The sequence below is a fragment of the Hevea brasiliensis genome, chromosome 13, assembly GCF_030052815.1.
Source record: "Hevea brasiliensis isolate MT/VB/25A 57/8 chromosome 13, ASM3005281v1, whole genome shotgun sequence".
Lineage (NCBI taxonomy): Eukaryota > Viridiplantae > Streptophyta > Magnoliopsida > Malpighiales > Euphorbiaceae > Hevea > Hevea brasiliensis.
In genome coordinates this window covers 73,097,993-73,105,791 of record NC_079505.1, presented here as the reverse complement: position 1 = coordinate 73,105,791, position 7,799 = coordinate 73,097,993, and the positions used below count along the sequence as shown (strand labels likewise).

The 7,799-nt window shown below is 35.2% G+C and overlaps 1 non-coding gene across 1 annotated transcript; it reads right to left on the bottom strand.

The window, feature by feature from the left end:
• Positions 1-3,848: 3,848 nt before the first annotated feature.
• Positions 3,849-3,955, bottom strand: LOC131172458 (small nucleolar RNA R71). Its single transcript, XR_009142935.1, has one exon. It is a non-coding gene; the product is annotated as a small nucleolar RNA R71 (small nucleolar RNA).
• Between the last annotated feature and the right edge of the window lie 3,844 nt (positions 3,956-7,799).

Genomic DNA, 7,799 nt, shown 5'->3' with positions numbered 1-7,799 from the left:
GAAATGAATAAAACTCATTAAGACCACAAAATATGGATTACCCAATCAAAATCCACAAAATATCTCAAATATTACAACCCTTACTCCAGAATCAAAAGTAAACTACTCACTATCCATAATGCTTACAAGATATGATGAGTTTAAATGGAAATAAAGCTTTAATCTAAGCTAAGAAGTAAGAAATTAAACACTAGAAATGTAGAAAAGTGTAAGGAAAGAAAGAAATCTGCAAATCTTGGTTAAAAATGGTGTGGAAGGTGAAGGTGACTCTTCAAATTCTGCTCAACCCCTCCTTTCCTTTTCTGCTCCTTTTTTTTCTTCTTCTAAAATGGGAAAATGAGACTATATATAGCATTTTTCTGACATGGAGCCCTAAAATGGTATGTTCTAGGAGGAATTATTTGAGGGAATCTCCTGCCAGCTCATTAATGAACTCTTCATGGGACTGCATAAGTGGACTGCATAAGTTATGCAGTCCCTTATGCAGTTTTCGGCTGGTTCTGGGTCACTTATGCGAAGCTGCATGACTTAGTGCATAGGTTATGCACAATTTCGTGAATGTGCATAAGGGAGGCGAGAATGTGCATAAGCTATGCGGTCTCCTTATGCACATTTCGGCTGGTTCTGGAACAGTGATCTTTCTCCTTATGCAGATCTGCATAGCTTATGCGGCAAGTTATGCACAGTTTGGTCAATGCATATTTCAGCTTGAAAACTTGTTTTTGACATCTTTGGCTGTAGAAGACATCCCTCAATGGCAAAATTCTCTTCAGTCCTTCAAAAACACCATTTTTCCTACAAAACAAAGTAAAAAAATACAAATTAATCCAAAATCTACAATTATGAAAAACTAACTAATTAACTAATGAAATTAGCTAAAAATGACTAATAATCAAGTAAAATGGTTATGAAATTAGACCTAAATGATTATGCAAAATGTGTGCATCAGTGCTCTTCCATTGGTCGGGTTTTTGCGGGTATTCGACCCAACTGAATTCTAATAGGAAGGATTTAGGTAGCATATAATCTAGTTCATGTTTGGAAAATAATATCCGTAACAGATTCAGGTTTAAATATTGTATATCCGTTACTCGAACCCGTTTATATAAATACTTATTAAATATAAAATATATATTTTTTATAATAATATTTATAAATTTTTATATATTTTATTTTAAATAAAATAGAATTTAAATATTTTATGAAATTATTAAAATTTTAAATATAAATTATTAATAAAAATGATTTTTTATGTAAATTATTAATTAAAATATATAAAATTAAATGGGTTCGGTATTTTTCAGATAATAATAATCGGGTTTGAAATGGATTTGGTTAATTGAGAATAAATTTTAATCGAATTTGAGACGGGTTTAAATTTTAAAAATATTAATTAAATTTGAGTTCAGATTGAATGATTTTTACTTGTACCTTACCCGTTGCCATCTCTACTTCCACTTCTGTTACACTCATTTCATATAGGCATTTTAGGATAGTTTTGCATCCATTTTGCCCTTATATTTTAGTATAATTTATGTTTTTAGCTTTATTTTAGCTTATTTGTTAAATTTAGATACTTTATATTTGATTTTTGTAATTTTGTTGTTTTTGATAGGATTTTGTGGCAAATCGAAGATCAATGAGTGCATTAGGAAGTGATTTGAAGAAATTTGAAATTCTTTAAGCATGGAGGAAAGTTGAAGAAATCAAACTTTGAAAGAGCAAGTTAGCCAAAATTTGGTTAAGACTTTTCTTATGATGTTGCTTATGGTATGTCATATAAGCTTAAACTTAAGCCTGTTCAAGCTGAAAGTCAAGCACGGCTTAAATCCTACATATTCAAGCTTTTACTCCACAACCTGCCGAGAATTGCTTAAGATCCTGCTTAGGGTAAAGCGGCAGTGCTTAAGGTGCAGCACAAGTCAAGCAGGAAGTCAAGCATGAGCAGAAAAGTCTATTTTACTCCAAGTCTGCCGAGATTTATTGAGGGTCCGCAACCTTAGCGAAGGCGACTGAGTGAAATTTGCTAAGAAGTCGCTTAGGGTTAAGCCGCACCTTGCTGCATCGCCCAGAAAGTGAATAATACTGCTGACTTGGATAATTTTACACCTCATTTCCTATCCACTCCTTGGCTCTTATTTACTTTTAGGGTAACTTTTTGGGACGATATAAATTCATCATTTCCTAGTTTTTGCCACAAGAGGAAAGGAAGGAGAAACAAAAAGGAAAGAAAATATAAGAGAGAGAGGAGGAGACGCCATTTTCTGGGGAGGAGCTGCTGCAACCATTTTTGGAGCTCCAGAAACTAGAGTTTTGGGTTCTTCTACCTGGGTTTTTCTATTTTAGTCCTCTTATCATGTTTTTCTTTACTTTTCCATCAATCTTTCTTGTAAATACCATCATGAGTAAGTAAACTCTTTAGATTTCAGAGTTGGGAAATATATTTTAGATTAATTTGTGTATTTGTACTGGGTATTTCCTTATTTTACGTAAATACGAGTTTTGATTCCTTCCTTGTGTGCTTGATTTACTTGCCTAATGTTGGTAACCATTGGGTATTATGTTAATCTTTGATTGAAGGACCGAAAGGTGAAGGTCATTGATAGATAATCAAGGATTGAAACTTAAAATCACCTAGATTTAGAAATAAACTTGGGTTTTAAGAGGAATTAATGATTGGTTACAAAACTTAATGGGTTTTAAATTAATCAAATATCGTACGAAAGTAGGTTTGGTTATTTTAGAATACACTTCGGTTTGCTTGAAAAAGAAATCAAAGGAATTTAGAATTAATCACCTTCAAACTCTATTTTTCCCTAAAAATTGGAATGCTCAAGACAAATCCCAATTAATTTATGCATAAACCCCCAACTCTGGAATCACTTTTAACATAATTAGACTTTGAATTGAATTACCCATTGTTAACTTAGTTTAATTGCAAACTAGATCTAGAATTTATTTGTTTGCTCTTTACTCATTCCAATTAGATTAATCAATTTACCTTGCTCATTTATATTTACCATTTATTCATTAATCATTAGCCCAAATAATCGCTTCATTCATAGTTTGGTACTCAAACGGCAAATCCTCGTGGGAACGATACTTGATTCATCACTTTATTACTTGAGACGACCCGTATACTTGCGGATTCGCCACATCAAGTTTTTGGCATCGTTGCCGGGGATTTGATTTTTGTTTGATATTGAACAATTGTTTGTTTGGTTAATTTGGGCATTTTATTTTATTTTCTTTTTACCATTTTACTTTGAGAATTTGTTTATTTTGTTTTTCAGGTACTTTATTTTATGAGAAGGACAAAAAGTGAAGAAATCAATTTATTCTTTGATCCAGAAATAGAAAAGACAGCAAGAGCTTTAAGAGCAGAATCTAAAAGGAGAAAAGCTGCAATTAAAGCTCAACAACAACAAGAAAGAGCACAAGAGCAAGAGCAATTACAAGAAGAAATGGCCAACAACAATAACAACCGCTCTGTGAAGGATCATGCCTATCCTAACATTGGGGATTTCATGCCAAGTATCACAAGACCAAGAGTAGAAGCTAATAATTTTGAACTGAAGCCTGCACTCTGTCAGATGGTATAACAATCACAATTTGGGGGAAATCCAAGTGAAAGTCCACATGTGCATCTAGCACACTTTCTTGAGATCAGTGATATGTTGAAGATAAATGGAGTTTCTGATGATGCAATTCAACTCAGATTATTTCCTTTTTCTCTGAAGGACCGAGCTAGAGAGTGGTTACATTCTTTACCACCGGGTTCTATCACAACATGGGATGAACTTTCTCAAGCATTTTTAGCCCAATATTTTCCACCAAGCAAGACAGCTAAGCTAAGAAATGAGCAGACTTCTTTCAAACCTAGAGATGATGAGAGCTTGTATGAAGCATGGGAAAGGTACAAGGATTTGCAAAGGAGGTGTCCATATCATGGGATTCCTAAGTGGATGCTTGTTCAACACTTTTACAATGGAGTTTCACCAGCTATTAGAAGTACAATTGATACATCTTCTGGAGGTGATCTTATGGAGAAATCTGAAGATGAAGCTTTTTCTGCTCTTGATAAAATTGCTTATAACAACTACCAATGGAGTTGTGAGAGGAATGAGATCAAGAAACCAGCTGGTATGTTTGAGCTTAATGCCATGAATATGATTAATGCTAAGTTTGATGCTTTGACAAGGAAAATGGACAAGCTAAGCATGAAAGTAGATTCTTCAGCTGGAGGTTCTAGTAATTCAGCAGAAGTTGGAGCTGCAAATGTCAATTGTGCAGCTAATTTTTCTGCATTTAATCAAGATTTTTCAAGTGAACAAGTGGATTATGTGGGGAACTACAATCAAAGACTAGGTGGTAACTCATTTTCTGCAACTTGTGATACAGCATGGAGAAACCACCCCAATTTCTCTTGGGGAGGTAGACAAGGATAACATCAGAATTTTCAGCAACCTTCTGGGTATCAACAACATCAGAATTTTCAGCAGAATAGAGGTCCTCCACCTGGAATTCCTAAACCTCAAAATGCACCTGCTCCACCTCTACCACAGCAAGCACAACCAGACAAGACAGCTAGATTATAAGCTATGATTGAGACTCTACTTGTGAGCCATCAAAGTCAACAAGATATGATTTCTCAATTAGCATCTAAAGTAGATCAAATGGCAACACACAACAAGATGTTAGAGAATCAAATAGCTCAACAAGCTAGCTCTTCAAATAACAAAGCATTTGGGAAGCTCCCTAGCCAGCCAGAAAATTCAAGGGAGCATTGCAAGGCTATTACATTGAGAAGTGGAAAAATATTGGAGAATGGAGATAAAAAGATTGAAGAGAAAATTGAAGAAGAGAAAAATAGAGAAGGAGATGAACAAACGAAAGTTGAAGTTAGAATTGAAGCTGAGAAAGAAAACTCAGTGGAAGAAAAAGGAAGTAAGGAGAGAGAGAGCAAAGAGGAAGAACCTAAATATGTAGCACCTAAAGCCTACATGCCACCTTTACCATTCCCACAAAGGTTCCAGAAAGTGAAACTGGATAAACAATTTGGGAAGTTTTTGGAAGTATTGAAGTCTTTGCATGTGACTATTCCTTTCACTGATGCCTTAGCACAAATGCCTTCATATGCTAAATTTTTTAAGGAGATTTTATCTAACAAGAAGAAATTGGAGGAATTTGAGACCGTAGCTCTCACGGAAGAAAGCAGTGCTATTTTGCAAAATAAGCTTCCACCCAAACTGAAAGATCCTGAAAGTTTTTCCATACCATGTCACATTGGGGATATCAGTATAGATAAGGCTTTATGTGATCTTGGAGCCAGTGTTAGTCTAATGCCATTATCTATCTATGAGAAAGTGAAGATTGGAGAAATGAAGCCTACTACCATTTCACTACAGTTAGCAGATAGGTCTATTAAATTTCCAATTAAGGTAATTGAGAATGTTCCTCTGAAAGTTGAAAATTTTTCATACCAGTGGATTTTGTGGTATTGGAGATGGAGGAGGATGTACACATTCCTATTATTCTTGGTAGACCTTTCCTTTCTACTACTAGAGCTGTGATTGATGTAAAAAATGGGAGGCTTACGTTAGAAGTTGGGGAAAAAAAGTTGAATTTAATTTGTTTCAAGCAATGAAAAAGAAAGATGATTCAAATTCATGTTTGAGAATTGATGTGATGGATGAAGAGGTCAGAGAAGTGCTCAAAAAGCAACATCCTGAAGATCCCTTAGAAGCTTGTTTGGTTCTTAACATCAAAAAAGGGAATGAAATTGAAGAAGCTGCAGAATATGCTACAATCTTGGAAGGAAATCCACCTTTGCCTATGGCTGATACTGAGAAGATTAGGGATTTGAAGCAAGATACAACTTCATCATCAAAGCTTGAAAAAAGTGAAGCACCGAAGGTAGAGTTGAAACCTCTTCCAACAAATCTCAGGTATGCTTTTCTAGGTCAAAATTCTACATATCCTGTAATTGTTAGTGCTAAATTGAATGATTGTGAAGTTGAAAAATTATTAAGAGTTCTTAGAAAGCATAGAAGGATAATCAGTTATACCATTGATGATATTAAAGGAATACATCCTTCTGTGTGCATGCATAGAATTTTGTTGGAAAATAATCATAAAGCCTCTCGAGAGTCACAAAGGAGATTGAATCCAAATATGAAAGAGGTTGTGAAAAAGGAAATCTTGAAATTGCTTGATGCAGGTATCATTTACCCTGCTTTTACAAAGAATTGGGTAAGTCCATTCATGTTGTACCCAAAAAGGGGGCATCACAAGAGTGAAAAATGAAAATGATAAACTAATACCTACAAGGATCAGAATCGATGGAGAATGTGTATAGACTATAGGAAGTTGAATAATGCAACTAGAAAGGACCATTTTCCATTACCATTTATAGATCAGATGCTTGAGAGACTAGCTCATCATTCTTATTTTTGCTATTTGGATGGCTATTCAGGGTTCTTTCAGATCCCTATTCACCCAGATGATCAGGATAAAACTACCTTCACATGTCCTTATGGTACCTTTGCATATCGAAGGATGCCATTTGGACTATGTAATGCCCCTGCTACATTTCAAAAATGTATGATGTCCATATTTTCTGACATGATTGAGGGTATTATGGAAGTGTTCATGGATGATTTTTCTGTGTATGGTAAATCTTTCGATGAATGCTTATCTAACTTGTCTAAGGTTTTGCAGAGATGTGAAGAGTTCAATTTAGTTTTGAATTGGGAAAAGTGCCATTTTATGGTACAAGAAGGAATTGTTTTGGGACATCTTGTGTCAAACAGGGGTATTGAAGTGGATAAAGCAAAGGTAGAAATTATTGAGAAAATGCCACCCCCAACGTCCGTAAAGGGAGTGAGGAGTTTCTTGGGGCATGCTGGATTTTACAGGAGATTCATCAAGGATTTTTCTAAGATTTCTAAGCCTCTTACCAGTTTATTGAGTAAAGATGTGGAATTTCATTTTGACACTAATTGTATGAACGCTTTTTGCAGGATAAAGGAAGCTTTGACATCTGCTCCTATTATGCAGCCACCCGATTGGTCATTACCTTTTGAGTTAATGTGTGATGCTAGCGATTATGCCATTGGGGCTGTTTTGGGACAAAGGAGAGATAAGAAGGTGTATGCAATATACTATGCAAGTAGGACCTTAGATGATGCTCAAATAAATTACTCTACTACAGAGAAAGAGTTTTTGGCAGTGGTATTCGCAGTAGATAAATTCAGGTCCTATCTTGTGGGGTCTAAGGCAATAGTATATACAGATCATGCAGCTATCAAATATCTCCTTCAGAAAAAAGAGGCTAAACCTAGGTTGATAAGGTGGGTGCTACTCCTTCAAGAGTTTGACTTAGAAATTAAAGACAAGAAGGAGTAGAAAATATGGTAGCAGATCATCTGTCTAGATTGAGGCAAGAACAAGGAGATAATTTGGGAAAAGAGCCCCCAATAGATGATTATTTTTCTGATGAGCAACTGTTATTAATCATGAGTGCAAAAAACCCCTTGGTATGCAGATTTCGTGTACTATTTGGTGTGTGGAATCCTTCCACCTAACCTAACATGGCAGCAAAAGAAGAAATTTCTTTTTGATGTGAAGGATTACGATTGGGAAGAGCCATTTTTGTTCAAGAGATGTGGAGATGGGTTGATTAGAAGATGTTTAGCTGATGAGGAGATAGGGAATGTTATTAAAGATTGCCATTCTTCACTTTATGGGGGTCATATGAGTGTGACAAAGACTGCAGAAAAAGTTCTTCAAGCAGGGTT